Below are 21,574 nucleotides of genomic sequence, written 5' to 3'. Positions count from 1 at the left end.
CCCGAGGCTCATGGGGCTCCCTGCTTGGCGGGGAGTCTGCTTCTCCCTCTGCCCCACCTTGTGCTCGTGCACACGCTCTCTCTCAAATAAATAAATCTTAAAAAAAAAAAGTTCCACTCAATAGGAATTGTCTAAAATGCACATGATACCTCGCTAGACTCCCTCCACTACTATAACATTTAATATAATTATAAAATACGAAATTATAGCCCTGGGAGATCTTTAACCTCAAACAGCCATTGGAATCTGATCAGATTTGTTTCAAGTCTTACGTTAATTCCCTAGAAAATACATACTACAGCATTGTGGGAGAGTGGGGTGAACACTAGATTTACAGGCCTGGCTTCCAGCTGTCTTGACTACCAGTGACTTCCAGCAAATCATTTAACTAAAATGTGCCTCCACCTCCCCACCTATAAAATGGGGAGTCACCCTGAATGGACTATACTGAGAAGCATGTTGGAGAATGTTTGCAGTTCTCAAGACATCTCTACTGTTCCCTAGTCAGGCCTATTATGATTTCACTTGCAAATTCTGACACATTGTCTCGTCATCTCAAATGGCAAAACGCGTAAGAAAGGGCCTTCAAAACATATAAGAGGCGTAAAAGGTACATACTCCACAAAGATGAGGGAAAATATACCCTTTGTCTTGAGTCTAGCATAGAAATTTGTTACTAGATGTTGCATGGCTCCTGACTTTATAAAGTAATGCTGTAATGTGTCAAAGAATCAGGAATCAAGTCTTGAGCCCCAAAGGTGAAAGACAGACAGTAGGAAACAAAATGGCGACATTTCCCCCCACTGTGCAAGGGCTTCTGTCCCAGGAAAGCGCACACCCTGAGCAGATGAACTGGCCTACTTTAACCAAATGGTGCCACCCTATTACCTCCTACCCAGAAGAGCTGGTCTGGGCTGTTCAAGGGGAGAAACTTCCACCTGCCCCCTGTCCTTAATCCACAGAAAGCTAGAGACCTGAAATCTTGTTTTTAATTAAGAAACTGTTGGTATGTGTCCTCAACTAATTTGTAGATAATTGGGGGGGGGGGAGCAGCCTGATTATGCCAAAGCTAGCAAGAAATTTTAAAAAATATACATATAATTCCTATTTTGCCAACCTCTATGAGAATATATAAAAAGCCAGAGTAAGCACTTGAAACGTTACACTCAATGTATTTTTTCCCATTTCCCTACTGAAAGGCAGTGGCACTTTTTGGGCATTTTTTTTGTTCGTGTGTATGTGTGTGTGTGTGTGTGTGTGTTTCCCCCAATGACAGTTTTAAAAGGACAGCAAGCGTCTTTGGGCCCACATGCCCACCATCCTAGGGCTACTATCTATTTTTGACTGTTACCCTCCACAGACACCCGTGTTTTTACTGACTGTGGCCATAGTTTATATGCTATTGGTAGGAAACCCAGTGAAAGCTTTTGGGTCGGAAGATCTGGATTCGAAAGACACTGATGGGGTGCAAGTCCTTGAACACTTTACCTCTAAGCCTCGGTTTTTTCTTTTTTTTTTTTAAGCCTCGGTTTTCTAAAGTGTAAAAATACCTTTAGCACACAGTTGCTATAAGAATAAAAAGGGAGGGACACCTGGGTGGCTCAGTCGGTTAAGCGTCTGCCTTCGGCTCAGGTCGTGATCCCAGAGTCCTGGGATCGGGTCCCACATCAGGCTCCCGGCTCAGCAGGAAGCCTGCTTCTCCCTTTCCTACTCCCTCTGCTTGTGCTCTCTCTCTCTGACAAATAAATAAAAATATTAATAAAAAAAGAAAGAATAAAAAGGGAGAACGTTGGCCCAATGCCACTAGGAAAGGCTCCAATAATGATGGCTATTCTCTTCTTCCATTTTTTAAAAAATATTTTCTGTGTGTTCCTACACATATTCATAATGATCGTTTAAGGGACCTGATAATAGTCCCTCACGTTGAGAAGTCCTAATATATTAAATCACTCCCCTTTCTGCTAAATATGTAAGTTGTTGCCAGTTTTTTATTATTATAAATAAGGTTATACTGGATATCTTCATGCTATATAGCTTTTTTCATTCCTTTAACTTACGTCCCCAGCTTCCCTAAATTCCTAACAGTAGAATTAACAATATTTTGTTTTTAAAAGGGCTATTATTAGCATGCAACAATACCACCAACAAAATAATGGGGAACTTCTGAGACCTTGACATTTTATACGTAAAATGGTATTCCTAATGAGGTTTTAATTTGTATTCCTAATTAGTGAAAATGAACATTTTCTCCCATTTATTAATGGTTTGTCACCTTGAAAAGTAAGTTTATATGTTTTGTTTATTCATGTAGTAGGATATTGATATTTATGTTATGAATCTGAACGAGCTCTTCATAGTACTTGAAAATTGAGAGTTAATATTTATATTTATTATAAATATATTCCCTGTATTTTGAATTTCAGGATAATCATCTTTGCATTTGCACAGCATTTCAATATCAGATAAAGGGCTAGTATCCAAAATCTATAAAGAACTTATCAAACTCAACACCCAAAAACAAATAATCCAATCAAGAAATGGGCAGAAGACATGAACAGACATTTCTGCAAAGAAGACATCCAGGGGCGCCTAGGTGGCTCGGTCCTTGAGCGTCTGCCTTCGGCTCAGGTCATGATCCCAGGGTCCTGGGATCGAGCTCCGCATCGGGCTCCCTGCTCTGCAGGAAGCCTGCTTCTCCCTCTCCCACTCCCCCCACTTGTGTTCCTGCTCTCGCTATCTCTCTCTCTGTCAAATAAATAAAATCTTAAAAAAAAAAAAAAAAAAAAGAAGACATCCAAATGGCCAACAGACACATGAAAAAGTGTTCAACATCACTCAGCATCAGGGAAATCCAAATCAAAACCTCAATGAGATACCACCTCACACCAGTCAGAATGGCTAAAATTAACAAGTCAGGAAACGACAGATGTTGGCAAGGATGCGGAGAAAGGGGAAACTTCCTACACTGTTGGTGGGAATGCAAGCTGGTGTAGCCACTCTGGAAAACAGTATGGAGGTTCCTCAAAAAGTTGAAAATAGAGCTACCCTATGATCCAGCAACTGCACTACTGGGTATTTACCCCAAAGATACAAATGTAGTGATCCGAAGGGGCACATGCACCCCAGTGTTTATAGCAGCAATGTCCACAATAGCCAAACTATGGAAAGAGCCTAGATGCCCATCAACAGATGAATGGATAAAGAAGATGTGGTATATATATACAATGGAATATTATGCAGCCATCAAAAAATGAAATCTTGCCATTTGCAACAACATGGATAGAACCAGAGGGTATTATGGAATATTATGCAGCCATCAAAAAACCCAAAATCTTGCCATTTGCAATGACATATGGAACTAGAGGGTATTATGCTAAGCGAAATAAGTCAATCAGAGAAAGACAAGTATCATATGATTTCACTGATATGAGGAATTTGAGAAACAAGACAGAGGATCATAGGGGAAGGGAGGGAAAAATGAAACAAGACGAAACCAGAGAGGGAGACAAACCATAAGAGACTCTTAATCTCAGGAAACAAACTGTGGGTTGCTGGAGTGGAGGGGGATGGGAGGGATGGGGTGGCTGGGTGATGGACATTGGGGAGGGTATGTGCTATGGTGAGTGCTATAAATTGTGTAAGACTGATGAATCACAGACCTGTATCCCTGAAACAAATACATTGTATGTTAATAAAAATTAAAAAAAAAAAATAAGCAATAGCCGTATCTTGTATTAACCTCATGAGCTATGACATTGCTTCTTGGCAAAATGCTTGGCTTTTGGTTGCTTTTCAAATGTTCATTTACACCCACTTTGATTTTCACGGCAACCCTGTGAGTGAGCTGGGAGATACAATAATTCCTACTGTACACCAGAGAAAACTGAGACCTACACAGGCCAGGTGACTTAAATGGGGTCACGGAATCTCAGAGAATGGCCAAGACTAGACTCAGTCCTTCGTTCTCAGAACCAAAGGAACCAAAATAAAGGGATGTACTTTTGTGCAAAATAGATTATTATCCAAAGCACCAATTCTATGTCATTTCCTACTTAAACGCCTTTACACAAAGCATCAGAAAACCACACCTGCTGTGTTAGAGGCTCTCCAGAAATGTTGGCATTTTTTTTTATTCAGCTTTGTTGAGATATAACTGACAAGTAAACTGTAAGCTATTTAAAGAGTATGTCATGGTGATTTGATGCACATTGCAAAAGGCTTCCCACCGTTTAGTTAATTAACACACCCATCATCTCATATATTTACCTTTTTCTTGGGGTGGGGTGAGAATATTTAAGTTCTGCTTTTCTAGCAAATTTCACTGATATAATACAGTGTTGTCCACTATAGTCCCCATGTTTTACATTAGATCCTCGGACCTTATTCATCTTAGAGCTAAAAGTCTTTACCAACCTCTCCCTGTTTCCCCCTAGCTCCTGGCAACCACTTTTCTACTCTGTTTCTGTGAGCTCGATTTGTTTTGTTTGGGTTTTGATTCCACATATAAATGATACCAGGCAGTTTTTGTCTTTCCTAGTATTATTTTTAGAGAATCCACCAAAACAATGCCTTACATAGCAAAACATCCTTATGCAGTTAAGATAATCCAAATAACTTAGACCTAAATTAAGTGTTGCTTTATTATTATTTTTTTAACCTAGCATAAATATTACACTCCTTGCAAGTATTCCCTCCCTCTTAGGCTCAATGAAACCACTCTTCTCCTTGAATTTCTGTATCACTTTCTACCTTTTATAACAGGTATTTTAGTATATGTTTCACCTCTTCTACTGGATGATAAGGCCCCAAGGGTCCATAGCGTAATTTGTGTTTATATCTCCCAAAGAGCCTAGGACCCCGCTCTGCACAGAGGTGGCACGCATTCAGTGTTTTATGGAGAGATGGCGAAGCACTTTCTATAGTTAAGAGACAATGTTAAAAAAAAAATTAGTTAAAAACCAGAGCATTAAAGGCTGCATTAACTATGCGCCTTTTGCTACGCCACTCCTTACTTTGGCAAGCATACTATCATGAGACAGTCCTAATATGTTCTTAGGCCAGAAGTCTGCATTAGCTAAACAATACCAAACTACATTAAACAGAATGTCCAACAATGTTTCCAGCCTTGGACGAATCTGTATAATTCTGTAGATATATCTGTTATGCTTTTATTTGCAAATTCTGATAAAACTCATTCCTCAAAAATTCACTGTGTACACACACACACACACAACTACAAAAGTCCTGGTTCAGCATTTAGGAAAAACGCAGATAAAAATATGGAACATCTGTTTCCTAATATCAGGAAAATTCACAGGAAACGATTAATGTTCACTAGGGAGAAAGAAAAATAATCTGGATCAAATTATAAAATGAAACATCCAAAATTCACCATGTAGCCTGCAAATCACCAGATCTTCAGAACTGAGGGGGAAGATTTCCCATTTAAAGTGGTCACAGTAGAAATATTTTTATTCCGTGTATATACAAATAAACAAAAAATTGTGTGCCTCCACCCTACATAAATGCTCAGTTCCTAAAGTGAGGAGGCTTTATGTAACCCTTGGCAGTTTGGGTTGGTAGTGTGTGTGTATTTTCATAAGGCGCTCAGTGCCTTACAGGGCAAATGAAAACCCAGCTAAACTGGATGGTCCCTGGACAGGGAGGATGTGGTTCTTTCGAGAAAAATCTAGAGCGGCTTATGTCTCCCGAGGAGGACTGAAAGGACAGTGGTGGGCAGGGCCATAGCAAGGTCAAAGCAAATTACAGCCGAGGGTGGGGACTTCTTCCACCATCCTGCCCCTTACAAGCCTTTCTGAACCCACTAACGTGCCTGGCAATGTGGAAGGTGCTGCAGGCACAAGAGTCACGTAAACAACCAACGAGGTAGCTAGAGCTCCAGCAGCACGTAATCCAACTGTAGAAAGTACAAGGAGTTCTGAGGGCACACAGGAGGGGCACCTATCCCAGTCTGGGATGATCATGGAAGGCTTCCAGGAGGAAGCAGTGTTGAAGCCAACCTGGGAAGGACATCCAGGGTTAACCAGAAGATCAAAGAAGGGAGGTGTGAGCAAGGCAGAGGAAATAACCTGTGCAAATGCCCCAGAAGAAGCGAGTACCTCGGCACGCTGAGGGCTGCAAACGGCTTAGTGAGCCAGGGTGGAGAGCTTTAGATCAGAGACCTTACCACCTAAGAGGCAGTATCAGACACAACCCAAAGCAGGGGGGTACTAGAGAGCAGGCCTTGTCACAACCCCATGAGGAAGACAGAATTATCTCCATTTTACAGATAAGTGGCTGGTTTTAGAAGACAGTATTTAGTGATACTCCTTTGTTAGTTGATCCTACTTTGCTTAGGGAAACCAACTCTTCTTAGTACTCTTGGGACTTTTGGTGTTAGCACTGGAATTTCCTCATCCCAGAAATCCCCTCAGTGCCATACAACCAAGATGGCTGGTCACCCTACTCAGAGTTTGTGAGGTACATGAAGTGGACAATAGGGTTGATGCCCTAGGCTTTTATATGGGAAATGGTGCAATGTTAAATGTGATCCCCACCCCACCCCCAAAATTAATCTGGACTGTTTGAGCCCTGGATCCTCTGGCATATCTTGGGGGATCCTATATCATTTGCAATAATTCTTACTGAATAATATGTGCAGAGCACAAAGACTAGCTGAGGGCCCAGTGATCACTAGCGGTTGCGCTAAGGGGAAGGAACCACTTACTTAATGCTTATAGAAAACAGCAGTTAGCCAGAAGACTGGTCTGAAATTAATTTTTGCTGTTGTTAACAGAGTTAACCAAACATTTTCAGCTGTAACTTCTGACACAGAAAATCCTCCTAATACAAATTAGTCTATTTATCTACACAGGACAGTAAACATAGTTTCATGTGTCTTTGTTAACTAGGGATCTTACCTCAGCCACGGCAATGGCTCACACTGTTACTGTTCAACAGAGGGAGTTAAAGTTTAGAAGACAAAGAACACAACACAGTGTCTAAGGATATTACTTTATGGCAATATCTGACGGGCAGGGGGTGGCTGATAAATCTTTAGAGAATGACTGGTGGCCAAAAGCCCGACCAGGAAGAACTACAGAAAAGAAAATGACCAGGGATTGTGTGGAGGGGCTGATGGCTACATTTGAGCTTTTGCTATCGTGCTGTGGACTCAGGCAGCAGCTGCACAGGGTCTGATAAAAGGGAGCGTAAGCTCTTCAAGGGCGCTCCTCTCCTTGCAACAGGGGTAACAGTGAAATAGTCCACACGGCCTTCAGCCAGCAGAAGGACTTCAAACCGATAAGAGTCAAGGGCCCACCATTAAATCCGGACTCAAAGGCGTCCTCCCCAGAAGAAGCTCGGTGACTGTCAGCCGGGCGCAATCCCCCATTGTGAGAACCCCTGACAGAGGAATGGAGATACGAGCCTCAGACTCGTTCTCTGGCAACAAACCATGATCTCCAACATATTTCTGGTTACTTTTCAATGAAAAAATGTTTTCGAAATCCAACCATGCTTGAACAGAGCTATTAGGGGAAAAAAAAAAACAAAACACAAAAAACCGCTCGGTAGGGTTGAACTTTTATTAGCCTCAGAAAACTTAAAAAAAAAAAAAAAAAAAGGTAAAATTGAGCAGCATTGGGGCACCTGGGTGGCTCAGATGGTTAAGCGTCTGCCTTCAACCCAGGTCGTGATCCCAGAGTCCTGGGATCGAGCCCCATATTGGGTCCTGGCTCAGCAGGGAGCCTGCTTCTCCCTCTCCCTCCGCCTCTCTCCCAGCTCATGCTCTCTCTGTCTCAAGTGAATAAATAAAATCTTAAAAAAAAAAATTGAGCAGATTTATCACTGTTAATATGTAACTATGTTTCCCTCTAAAAGTTCCAGCTTTATGGGAGCATCCTGGGTACCAGAGATTCGGCTTCAGGGTGAAAATATTAATTTTGTCCACACGGCTTAGCTCCTTTTAATGACACACTTTTTCTCAGATGCCAAGACAGAGAGGAAGACGGTCATCCCACAAATATTCAGTTGATGTCCGCTGCACAGAGTCAGGCAGCATAATAAGGGCAGGGAGCAGCAAAGGGCACTGCCCTGAGCTGGAGCAGAAAAACAAGACAGGGAAAGGTTTTGGTTTCACTCTGTCTGCCCTTTGGCAGGCATGGACGAGCCAGGTCTGCGGGCGGGGGCCTCAGAAGCAAATGGTGTTAGTGCTCCGTGGCTGGGAGTGGCTACCCCACCCTGGTTTGGGGGCTTCGACTCCACCGGCTGATTCAGTTTTAAATGACGACAGCCACCAAAAACATGGGTGGGCATTGAGAGTCTTTTTGTCATTGAAAACCAATCAAGGGAGAAGATCGATTCTACAGACTTTTTCATCTTTTCCTATATCATCAAGAGATCAATAGCTTATAAAAACAAACAGCCACGTTCCACATAACCCACTCAAACACATAACTCTACAGGAAGAAGCCAACTCCTAAGCAAATCAGCCCCGCTGGTACAACCTTCCTATCCCTGCACCTACTACCTGCTTCCTGGATAAAGCCACCTTCGCGGCCCTGCTGCAGCATTCCTTTGTACCCTCTTCCTCACATCCTTGGGAGCTTTCCCATTTTATCCACATTCCGAACTCCACCATCTGCTGACCTTCCTTTGGGGGAGTGCACAAACCCGTACTCACTGCACCAGAAAAAAACAAAAACTCTCACCAGCGGCAAGAGAAATGTGCGCGCATGCGCGCGCGCACGCGCGCGCGCGCACACACACGCACGCGCGGCATTCACCACACCACCAGGAAGGGGTGAAAGACAGCCCAGGGAAGTGGACGATGTTCTAACTGGGGAGCTAGCCATTTCCATGCTCAACCGCTCTCCTTGGGCCCTCCCATTTCTCATTTGTTTATGTATCTGCATGGACAACTTGATTATAAGGTCCTATGACTGCACAAGCCATACTTTATACTTCTACGTATTTATCTGCCTTCCCACAAGAATGAGCTCTTTGCTTAACACACCCTAGGTTTCCAATGAACGAGAAGGAGCGGGGCGGGGGGGAAAGCCCTGAATGTCCATGTTTATAACTAATTGTCTATACCTGAACTGCTCACGGTGGCGCCGTGGGAGAGTAATGAAACAGTGAATCCAGAAATTAGGTTCCCATTAATCTTCTATTGCTAAAGTTGACTTTGGTTCCTATGAACATGTCTCCCCTAATTCTATGAACAGTTGTGGATACTGCTGACGTAAGGCAGTATTTCTTAATGTTTTAAAACTCACACACGCTTTCGATAACCATAAAAACCTTCCTTTCCCTAACCAGATTCTGATGTGCCCTTCCATGGCTGTTTTGGGAAACTATGACGTGCATTCTCAGTCTCCCCTGCTGGACCCTTTCCTCTTCCCTAAATCTGATAACTTTCAAATCTACATCTCCATTCCCAGCCTCTTCTCTGAACTCCAGAGTGGTTTATCTGACTTCTTAACATCTTCCCAAGGATGCCTTACTAGGATCTCAAACTTAACAATGGCCACAACCAAATTCTGAATCATCTCTCCACAATGCTTCTCCCCAGGGACTCCCAGTGCTGGAAGCCGGACACCACTATTCATGCTCAAGCCCAAATCCTCATTCATCTTTGGCTCCTTTCTCACCTACTGTCCATCCAGTCAATCCACCAGCAAATCCCATCAGCCCTACCTTCAAAACATCTCCCAGATCTAGTCACATCTCAGCGTCTCCTCCAAGCCCCCAGGCCAAGTGGCAGTATCCCACGTGGATGACTTCCGTAGCCTCCCCATGGATCTCTGGGCTTTGGCCTTGTGCCTCCTCCCACCCCAAGTCTGGTGTCCCTCGGCAGGGGGCGTGTTATCAGTCACCTCACTCCCCTGTTCAAAACTCTCCAATGGCTCCCAGGCATGTTCAGCACACATGCTAAAGCACACAGGCTCTATACATGAACTGGCCCTGGCTCACTCTAGCCAGCCACACCAACCTCCCCTTCTCCTCAAATACACCAAGCAAACCAGGGCTCCTGCCAGGCTCAGTTGGTAGAGCATGCAACTCTTGACCCTGGGGTCCTAAGTTCGAGCCCCATGTTGGGCATAGAGATGACTTAAAAAAATAAAAATATTTTTAAAAGTATTACTTATGTAAAAAACAAAAACAAAAACAAAACAAATATGCTAAGCTGTCTCCTGCCTCGATAGTGAGACATTTATTCTTCCTCCCGCTTGAACTTCTCAGACACTTTTCAACCTCACTTCCGGCAGGTCTCTGTGACAAGTGTCATTTCCTCAGAAAGGCCCTACTCTCTCTCTTTTCTTACCCTGCTTTGTCTTCTTCATAGCACTTAACGCTTCCTGGCACTCTATTTTCTATCCTATTGAATTATTATCCCTCTCCTTCACTGGAATGTAAACTCCATAAGAAAAAGATGTTGTTTGTTCACTGCTCTACCCTCCCCACCCCCGTGTCTGACATGACGCCTGACAGAGACTAGGCATTTTTGGGTTACTGAATGAATGCATATTCTCAAATAGCCAGAAATATTCTGTGCAATTTGATTTTCTCATGTTTATATTATGAAAATATTTCCCCCTTTCCCAAGCAAATCATCAGATAGTATATGATTTTAAATGACACAGCCCCCCTGCTTAGGTTCTCCTATGTCTGCCATCTTTGAAACACCCTACTGGGGCGTGAACTAGGGTACGCCATCCCCTAGAGGGTTAGTGATGTGGTGAGTGAGCTCAATGTATACAAACTCATGGCTATGTCCTGGGTTTCGATCCAAGCATCTGACATGTTTTATAGTCTTTTGCCTCTGACTAAAGCCTTAAAGCTTTATTACCTTAAAAAAATGCTCAGAGAATTCAACTAATAAAGAAACTGTCTACCTTATTTATGATAATGGCGGTGTTTCTTTCAGTTTTAACTCTGAATACTGCTGGCTCAAATTTCAATGCCAAGTGGTTTGCTACACTACTTTTGTTGTATGTTTCCAAGCAGTTTAGGCCCAGTGGCCACAGAAAATACTACGGAACATTAAGAAAACTTTTCAGAAGAGACCCAGAAGGAAGCACAGATCCCTCCTGCCAGGTTTCTTCCATACATTTGGGTTTTCTGGTGGCTTCTTCAATATGGGTGCTTTTCAGAAGAGCAGTGTTTTCCTTCATGAATGAGTCCTGTTTATCACGATACACCAAGTAGTCAGTGTTAGCTCCGAGGGGACAGCCATTCTCCCAGCCTTCTGGCATTTTTCCCAACATGGCAGTGAATACTACCCTGCCGAGCGAGACCAGTATCTCTCTCTGTGAATTCCACCTTTCTCTCCTTTATTTGGCCTCTTAGCAGATCTCAGCTTCAGAGAGTTCAGTCACCTGGCATTTGTCTACTATGTCTTTTCTCCTTTTCTTAAAGCATCATCTTTCTGGAGATTTTGTATGTGAAACTCTGGAACTCTCATATGCACACAAGATATTATGAATCTCCAATCACTCGAGAAATAAGTCACACATAGCACAGTTCAAGGATATGGTCAAATTCTGACAGTGGAGTTATAAAGAAAACCCTGATCAGTCTCAGTTCTGCCATTTCACCTCCTCAATAAATAAAGTGCAATCAATCATACGTAGGTCATGGTGAACTTTTACTTACATGTGTAAGTATTTCTTTAACGCTTAAAAGTTTTGATGTCTGTGATGTGGAACCCCATTTAATCGTTTAGGAATGCAAGTTGTCGGCTGACTTGTCCAAAGAGGAAAATGGCAGATATTGATTATTAGGCATTTTATCATCCAAGTAAAAAACTCCCACAAAAACACTTTCTTTTTTTAACCACAAATCTGGATTCCTAGAATGTGTGTGCGTGCGACTGAACTCTGCGGGTCTTTGCATCCCTCTCAGGCTGTGCAAGTGGCTTTCTTTTCTCCTTCTGTTCTCTGAACATTGAACACGGGCAGAGCCAACATAAACTATACACTAGTGACATTTTGAACGACCCTCAAATTCCTGCACTCTTCTGCAAAGCTTCACTGCCAACCCTCCAAAAGTTCTCCCAGCCTCCCTCAAATACTGTTTTACATTTTCTTCTCTTCACTTAGCTTGGTTGGGGAAGTATTTTGTTAACAGTCCTTTCTTTGGTCGGTGTCAGCATAGGGCTTCTGGCAAAAGTCAGTGTTGCAGCATTTCAGAGGCCTAGAACTAACTCTAGAAAATATTTCCCTATTTTACTCTTTTAACTCCTGTTTTATTCTGCCACTCAAAAAGAAAGAAGGAAAAAAAAAACCTTCATACACACAACAAGGACACCTAGAGCCACAAAAACATTGCCATCCAGCTTAAAACCAACAGAATCTTCACATCCCAGCTGGGGCCTTACAAATCCTGAATCCCCTAACACAGATAAAGTCTTAGAAATAAATCATATCCACCGAACTTGAACTTCTGCCTTTTTCAGTTCACTTGTGTGAAAATGTGGTCAACGCTATGGTTGTCCACCCTCCACACAGCCCTCAACATTTCCCTGCTGAGAGAACCCCAGTCTGTTCTGGTAGAGATGCTGTGAGCTCAGGAAAGGTCCTGGCCTCAGGGTGGGCATGTCAACCCAGTGAGGCCCGAGGGGAAGTTTTGTGAAGATGCTGGGAAAGGATTTTGCCTCCTCAAAGAAGACAGAAGCAGCGTGGTAGGTGCCTCACTGGTTCTCAACTTTGAAACTGGTCAGGAGGCACAGAACTGTGACAATCACTCGGTGACCACCAGAAAGTAAGTCTATATTTTAAACTCAACACAGCAAACAGGGTAGATCAAAGGAACAGAGACAGCACAGATCCTTAGTGGCAAATGGCAGAAGCAGCTGCCTCCTCCAGACTATCTGGAGATCTGGAGGAATAACCCCCTACTTGTTAGGGCCACAATTAGTCCTGTTTTCTGTCATTTACAGCTTTTAATATACATGAGATGACAAAAGAGAGGCTTATGGCTTCTAATTTGGTTTCCTTTAACTTAGAGGTAAGAAAATTTGCTTGGCAAACCTTAAGGTAATAGGGCAAATATAACCTGCTGTTGATATATTGTTTAGTACAGAGGCCCTCAAGTCATTCTCATTCCACAGTGATTGTTCCATCCATCCATCCATCCATCCATCTAACCAACCAACCATATGTCTCTCTATCCATCCATCCATCCATCCATTCAACTATCCATCTAACCAACCAACCATACATCTATCCATCCATCTAATCATCCATTCATCCATCCATCTAATCATCCATTCATCCATCCATCTAACCAACCATCCATCCATCCATCCATCCATCCATCCATCCATCCATCCATCCACCCATCCATGCATTCAACTATCCATCTAACCAACCATTCAACCATCCAATCACCCAATCACTCATCCATCTTTTCTTTTATTCTGCCAACAACCAAGTGCTGATCCCCTACCCTGGGCTGGGCACTAGAAATACAAGCAACCCAAAGGACAGAAAATACTATACCCATTTTAGAGATAAAGGACACTGAGTTTCAGAAGGTTTAAATATTTTTCCCAAAACCACAAGTCTACAAGTGGCAGAGTGAAGAGTCCAATCTAGGACTACCTGAATTCATAGGCTTGTGCTTTTCACTATACCATGCAGCTTCAAACCTAGCTATCACTTTGTTAGCCTAATTTAGAATAATAAAAACTGTACTGATTTTTAATATTCTCCAATTTTTACTACCCCCACCCTATCACCTACAGTTAATCTAAGTAGTTACACTGTACTGTATCTAGACATTTTCTTCACCAAGACCAAACGTCCACGGTCACCTGGAAGTCTGACTGACACTGTGTTTACAGGATGGTAATGTCACCATGATGACTTCTGCTTCCACAGCATTCAGCTTGAGTCTATGTACCATCAGCTGGGGACCTTCCCTACCTTGCTCACCTGTGCCTGGTACTCTGGCACATGACAGGTCCTCCCTACATATCTGCTAATTAAATGAAGAAAAATAAGCCAAAGAATAAGATGCTGTCTCAGGAAATCCTGATGCCAGTTCTTAAGACTTTTAGTTTAATGAGTTGATATCACTTCCAAGACCTTGGCAGAGAGTGCCATTCCAGAAGGTGCATAATAAGTTGCTGACTGAGCAATCTGTACATGATGTTTAGAGCAAATATGTTCTTGTGAAACCCTGAAAACAACCCAAATGTCTAGTACTTGGATAGAAAGTTAAACCAAGGGCTACTTATCAGCCCAGGGGATCATTTTATTGCCATTACAAGGAGAAAGATGTGGAGTATGAGGACACAGGAAAAGGGCAACATGAACCAAGGTTAGATGCAAAAGCAGATCAACAAAGAGGATATATACACTGATCCCAACTATGCAAAAATACACACATGGACAGTGGCATTAGAATGTGAGTCTAGAAATCAGAGAGGGAGACAAACCATAAGAAACTTTTAATCATAGGAAACAAATTGACGGTTGCTGGAGGGTGGCGGATGGGGTAACCAGGTGATGGACATGAAGGAGGGCACCTGATGTAATGAGCACTGGGTATTATATAAGACTGATGAACCACTGACCTCTACCTCTGAAACTAATAATGCATTATATGTTAATTAATTGAATTTAAGTAAAAAAAAAAAAAGAAGAAGAAGAAGAAAATGCATCTAAACTCCTAAGGATTGTTCTTAAGAGCCCAATAAAAACTCAGAATCTAATAAAATCACTCACAATTGGCTTTTCTTTCTACCACTTTCTCCACAGACCTTCTTAGGATCAATATTACAGAATTCTTACAAAACGCATGTTCACAACTGAACATGTGACTGGTTTGAAAAACATGCCTTCTAGGTGCCTACGATGAAAATGAATGCTCTACTGATGAAAGACATTCATTTATTTGCCAAGCTCAACATCGACACTGTTCTCAGTGCCTGAAGACCATGTGATAATGAATGCCCCATGTGTGGGTATGTGTGTGAAAAGCACAATACGTAACACTTTCCAAACCACACATCAGATAACCCAGTTGGCTTTGCAGGGACAATCATTCCTTGCTGAGACTGGCACACTCGGGATGTTTTCTGCTTGAGGCCTGCATTTCTACACCCTTTCTTTGGCTAACTCTGGCTTCTTTCAGAATTTCTGAACTTGGGTGCACCTCCCTCAAACAGCAACAATGGGTACCATTTATTAAATATTTTGCTATCTACTAGGCACAGTTGTAAGCCCCACTTCAACCTTGTCTTCTACTCTAACCCCAGAAATGCAGTACATGACATATAGCAAATGCTCAATAAACACATGTTTACCCACTGAGTTCCACTTCAGTTCATTTAATTCTCATGTCCACACTGAGAAGGAGGTATTATAATTATCAACATTTTATAGATGGGGTACAGAGAGGTAAAGTCAATTGCTTAAGGGCTAACATTTTGCTAAGGTCAACAGGAAAGGATTAGTTATCTTTCTACTTCAGCTCACCCCCATTTCAATACCTGGCTCACTTTAACTTGGAATATCACACTTTTATGAGTTAAAAATTAACTGAGAGAACACAAAATGTCATGCTCACAAGAATAATTTCTAAAATTCTTTTTCTACTCATACTTAACTTGTTCTGCCATTAAGATGCAGACCCTTGAAAGGCAGGGACCCCCTACCTATTAACACTTCACTGGAAGGTAGAAATGCTCTCCTAAGAGGTGTCCCCAAGTACAGGACATGTAGAGACAGGCAGTCCTACTGTGTGTCCAGCACTTAGATGCGTAAGCACAGTTGAGTCAGGCAGCACAAAACCATGAGTTAAACGGACTGTGGGGGAAGGGGGGGGAAACTCAAGCATAAATAACACAAAAGACCTAACACTCCACACCTGAAATCTCAAAAAGCCCAACTAGAAGTGTGTGGCTTAAGGAAAAGGGCTCCTTGCCATAGTAGTTCTGACTTTGTGAAAATACCCAACTGATTTTATTCAACTGACTCCCAGGAAGACTTTTCATACTTTGCCTGAAGAAGTTCTGACCTAGAAAATGGGGTGGGAGATGGAGGGAAGAAACGACCAGTCCAGTTCCAGTCAGCAGGGATGCTGTCTCTGGCATGTTCCTAACATGGGCACACAGCATTTCACAAGAACACCACAGTGGCCTTGCAACAAGCTTCCGGGATTCAAACGCTCTCTCCTCAGATCTTCAGTCCGCCCTCCTTTTTTTAAAGAAAAGATTTTAGGGGAGGGAGGGAGGGAGGGGGAGAGAGAGAGAGAGAGAGCATGTGCACGTACTTGCACAAACAGGGGGAGGCGCAAGGGGGAGGGGGGAGAGGGAGAGAGTGAGAGAACCAGATAGCATCTCAAGCCAAGTCCAGGCTGAGCTCGAGCCCCACATGGGGCTCGAATCCATGACCCTGAGACATGACCTGAGATGAAACCAAGAGTCGATGCTTAACTGACTAAGCCACCCAGGTATCCGTCCTGTTTTCTAATGCTCTAGACAACATGAGGCTACTTGAGCTAACCAATCTCTTCTTTCCTCTACTATGGTGACTTCCCCTCCCATCCTCTTCCTCACCTCACACTCGCCTCTCAGCCATGCTGTTACCCCAGGCTGGAATGCCCTCTGTCCATTCAAGTCCCGTCAGGCCCTGCTAACTACATCTCCTCTAAGCCAACTCCCTCACCCCCACCTCCCTGACTGACTTCCAGTGACCTTCCTGTATGTTAAGCCCTTTTGTGGAAAGAAACAGACTCTCCAGAGTGACCCCAATTATTAGACACTTACTATAAGGATATACAGAATATGAGCCACAGGGACAGGTCTCACTGAGACAAAAAAAAAAGAAGTCAAGAACTGGACAGAACCAGGACAGCCTCCAGAACTAGATTCTCTGTTCTTCCAACAGCAGCAGGAGCGTGGCGTCCCTGACGCTGATGATGACCTAGCCTTTTCTTCTCGGCTTCTCTTGCTCCTGCCACACATCTTGGGTCTCCCCTCTGCTTCCTCATAGTTTCTGCTGACTCAGAACTTGCCCAGTGGCCTCTCTGTGATTGTCTCTCCAGCCCACAGATTAGAATGCCACTGGGCAGGCAACTCCCCCTGCCCTGGGTGTCTTTCACACACAAATTCTTATAAAGAATCCGATTAGAGGCCTTTACACTGGGCTGAGGCTTTCACAGCAGACGAGGATGCTTGTCAGACTAAGGCTACCATAGCATAGGGGCTCTTCTTGACCCAATCAACTGTGGCTGAGAGAGAAAGGTAAGGGGAGAAGTCACGTTAGTTAGGAACATGGCCACTTTTAATAAACAGTCTAGGCTGCTTCTCTCAGCAGAAAGTGCAATTTTTAGAAAGGGCTACAGGCATGGCAGACAGGTAGTCTCTCTGGCGAATGGCTCTTCTTCACATCTCTAATGTGCTTATAGTAAGATGCATTCCTAGCGAGGCCTGGCCTTGGATGACAGAGCACTGTATACAATTCTATAGTCACATCATGCCTATTTTTCCTGATAGTGTACCTAGCTAGGTAGTGCCAGAGAACCCAGAACCACAGGACAGTCATGGATGAACTTCACTGGAGGAGGGACTTAAGTTTTCACGGGTGTAGGCCAGAGGCTAGAACCATTTACACACAGTTCTCAGAGAGCAGTTCTCAAACTTTTTGGTCTTAGGGTCCCTTTACACTCTTCAGAATTAAAGATCACCAACGGCTTCTGTTTATTTGGCTTCACCTATTGATATGTTATTAGAAGTTAAAACAGAAGTTTTGAAAATACTTATTAATGCATTAAAAATATAACCGATAAACCCATTAGATCTCAACAAAAGCGACATTTTATGAAAAACAACTGTTTTCTAAAACAAAACAAAAAATTTAGTGAGAAGACTAGATTCCCATTTTTCTAAATCTCCTTTATGTCAAGTCTTTGCAAATCTCTAATAGAAGACAGCTGGATTCTCTTTTCTGCTTTGGAGTTCAATCTTCTGTGATACATTGTTTGGGTGGTCATAGACGAAGCAAGTCCAACCTTACACAGAAATAGATGGAAAGCCTTTACAGATAACGGTCGCTATTTTTTCTTTGCTACTACACCAAAACTTAACAAGTGATGGTTTCTTAAAGGTTAGCTCAAACCCTGTCAATGACCTTTTCGTCTATCTTGCATCTGAATAGAACTTTTACTCACGCAGGGTGTATAGCATGTTGGTTACTGAGAAGTATGAGTTCATTGAGTCACCCAGGTTTTCCAAATGCTGACACATTTCAACACACAATATCAAAAGGGCCCACTCGTTAACATCACCACTGATCTCACCGGAAATCGTTCAGTATACTTTCTTGAAGTAATCTTTGGGTAGATATCAAGCTGATGGTAGCAGATACAAGTTCTTTACAATTCCAATTTTTGCTTGAAAGGTAGAATTTTATCACAAGCAACAAATACTGACAGTTGTTTCTCTTGAAGTGACAGCCTGGCTTTGTTCTTTTTTGAGAAACTGTCCGACAAAGACCCAAGTGTGAATAGCCGGCGTTTGTCTATCAGACATTCTTTCAAGTAAAAATGGGGTTAGTTCAGCTTGCAGTTCAGCCTGCAACTCAAATAATCGCACAAGTGTTTTTCCTTGAGACAATCATCACTTTATTATCACAAGAGCTTTATTCTCCCACTTGTGTCACACAGAATATGAAAAGAGGTGCCTTCAAGGGTTGAGACTTAATAGAATTAATCATTTTTTACTGCTTCAAGGACACACTTATGTGAAAATGGCATTTTTTTTTTAAAGATTTTATTTATTTATTTGACAGAGACAGAGATAGCGAGAGCAGGAACACAAGCAGCGGGAGTGGGAGAGGGAGAGCAGGCTTCCCGCCGAGGAGGGAGCCCGATGTGGGACTCGATCCCAGGACCCTGGGATCATGACCTGAGCCGAAGGCAGATGCTTAACGACTGAGCCACCCAGGCGCCCAGTGGCATTTTTTTTTTAACTGGGAGTGTGTGGTAGTGAGGGATGTGGGCACTAATACCATTTGGTGCCACCGCCTTATTAAGGATTAGGCACCAAGAGTTTTAGCTCACTCCTTTTGCATCATTCCAAATGTCAATATGATGAAAAAGTCAAATAATATCTTAATATTATAAAAATAAATTTGACTTTGTGGACACCCTGAAAGGATCTTGAGGCTTCCAGGGTCTTTGAACCACACCTTGAAAAACACTGTTCTAAAAAGTGCTTGATAAATATTCCTGAATAAACCCTCCTATTGAGCATGGAGATTCTGGAAAGGTTTAATGGATGAGATGATACCTTTCCAGGGGACCATCAAGACCGCATAGGATGTTTAAAGGTACAGGAGGGTGGGAGGAGCACCAACAAAGGTAGAGCTGGAAATATGCAAGGAACCTTCCTAGAGCAGAAGCAGAAACAAATACAACTTTAGATGAGCAGCACCTTACATGCGGCAGAGCACGGCTATGCCCTTCCATCTCTGTCTGTTCCCTACAATGGCCCGGGGAGATGTGTGTTGTCAACATCCCTGCTGTGCAGAGGGGGAAAACGGAGGTCAGTCTGCAGCCCTCTGAAGGCAGGGACTGGGCTTGCTTTCCTCATAATGAAGAATGGAAATTCTCGCAAGGTGACCAGCGCTCCAAAGGCACATGACAAATATTCACTGAATTAAATGAACCCAGGAGGCCCAGGGAAATTCATTATCTGCTCAGGATCACACAGCTAGGAAGCGGTCACTCCAAGACCGGACCCATGTCTTCTGGCACCAGATCCCATGTCATTCCCACCATACCCTCATGTCTTCAAAGTGACAGAAAGCTGGGTCATGCGGCAGGGGACTCGGATATCAGGACGAGTGGTTTATGGACTGAAGAATCTGGGGTAAGGGAGCTACAGGATCATATTTGTGCTGCAGAGGACGAAACCCAGCAGGATCTGGACAGCTTGGAGTAGAGAGGGGCAGGAGGAGACACCAATTTGGATCCTGTTTTCGTGGTCTAAGTGAAAAGACAGACGGGGATGGGGGTGGTGGTGTCAGACCTCACAGATGTCCCCTAGTACTGACACTTGGCTATGTGAAGTTGGACAAGTTACCCTTCCTGTTTGATCCTTACTTTCCTTATCTGCAGAACAGGATAATAATAATATATAATTTCATAGAATTATTGTGAGTATTAAATGAAAAAATGTACACAAAGCAAACAGCACAGTTCTTAGCTCAATAAATATTAGCTAAGAGAAAGGAAGGAAGGCTAAGAGGGAAAGAGGGCGGAAGGAAGAAATGGAGGGAGGAAAAAGGGAGAGAAGGAAATATTTGTTGAATGCCTGAGTGAACCTGGGCAGTACCAGAGGGAGAGCTAATCTATAAGCCCTGCTGTGGTTTCCTAACTAGAGAAGCATCGGCTCATTCTAAGGTTTCAAGCCTGGGTGACCAGAAGAATGAGCAGACACGCAGGTGGCCACAGGGCATCCAAATGGAGGTGCCGAGGAGGCTGGTGCTGTGGATGCCAAAGGGCCAGACTGCCAACAGTGATCAGGAGGCCCCCTTCAGGGAGAGGGAATGGACAATCGGGGAAGGGCACAGAGTAAAGGATCAAGTAAGGTCTCTGGGACATTATAAGCGAGGGCAAATGGGGGAAAAAAGGAGAGAACGGGATCAGAGACACACACAAGAAGGAAGCCACATGCTGAAAACCATTTTTTAACAGCTCCAAACTCTCATCTGCAAGGCACACTTAGGTTCTAGCTCCGTCTCCAGCCACCCAAACCTGACACTTGATGCTTTCGTGACACCAGACTTCTGCATACCCTGCTCTCAGCGCCCGAAAGGCATTCACTGCTTCCCCGGAAGCTAACTTCTCAAAGAGTGGCACCTGTGGCACTTATTACTCTTAAGGTCATCGGTTAAGACTCTGGGAAAACAAAACTATCATGAGGGAGAACAGGGCTCAAAGTGGTACCTTGGAAGCTCTGGTTCCCTCATCATCCCCTGGGCCAGTCCGGCCTGCTGTGTGGCCTCCACACCCCACCACACACTCGCCTCTGCCCACTCCTTTCCCAGACTCCCACTGGCCCCTGCTCCTTCCGCCCACCACTCTTTGGTCTGGGTCCTGCTGTAGTATAGTGAGGTGTGTCTCCCTCCCCCAAGACGGGGTCCCGTCCCGGATGTCTCGGATGCGCTCGGTCCCGGCTGTGTGGCTGAGTGGGCCAGCAGATACAGAAGGCGCCGTAAGAGGAACGGCAGAGAGAGGATGGGATACTGCCGGCCAGAGGGGTGAGGAGAGACCAAAGAGGATAGACATGTCCGGCAGAAGTCAGTGGATTTCCCGAATGTTAGACTGTTAGGAATCTAAAGCATGCATTCTCATCTGGAGAGGTATTGCCCCCTCCCTACTCTAGGGGGTGGAAATTGGTTCTTGGGGGAGAGAAGCAAAAAAAGATTCTTAGATATTACAATAGTTTATGGCCCTCCAAAGTTCACCCCTACCCAATAAAATCTTATTCCTCATCTCACTTTGTACTGATCTCTCTAGGGAAAAATTTAAGTTACATTTAAGCTAATTAAGGATA

General features: G+C 43.5%; 1 protein-coding gene across 10 annotated transcripts in view; it reads right to left on the bottom strand.

Annotated features, from left to right (window-relative positions):
• The window catches only part of GNG12 (G protein subunit gamma 12), a 127,061-nt gene that overhangs the window by 80,061 nt on the left and 25,426 nt on the right, over positions 1 to 21,574 (bottom strand). Inside the window, exon 1 of one of the 10 annotated variants that reach the window (XM_078072938.1) lies at positions 18,313 to 18,334. The exons of the other annotated variants lie outside the window; for them this stretch is intronic. The gene's annotated coding sequence lies outside the window, so the exon portion shown is untranslated. Of the gene's footprint in view, positions 1 to 18,312; positions 18,335 to 21,574 lie in introns of those variants that run through there. 10 annotated transcript variants of the gene reach the window in all.

This window comes from Halichoerus grypus, chromosome 5, assembly GCF_964656455.1.
Source record: "Halichoerus grypus chromosome 5, mHalGry1.hap1.1, whole genome shotgun sequence".
Taxonomy (NCBI): Eukaryota; Metazoa; Chordata; class Mammalia; order Carnivora; family Phocidae; genus Halichoerus; species Halichoerus grypus.
The sequence above is the reverse complement of the archived record's forward strand: the minus strand, read 5'-3'. Positions and strand labels throughout refer to the sequence as shown.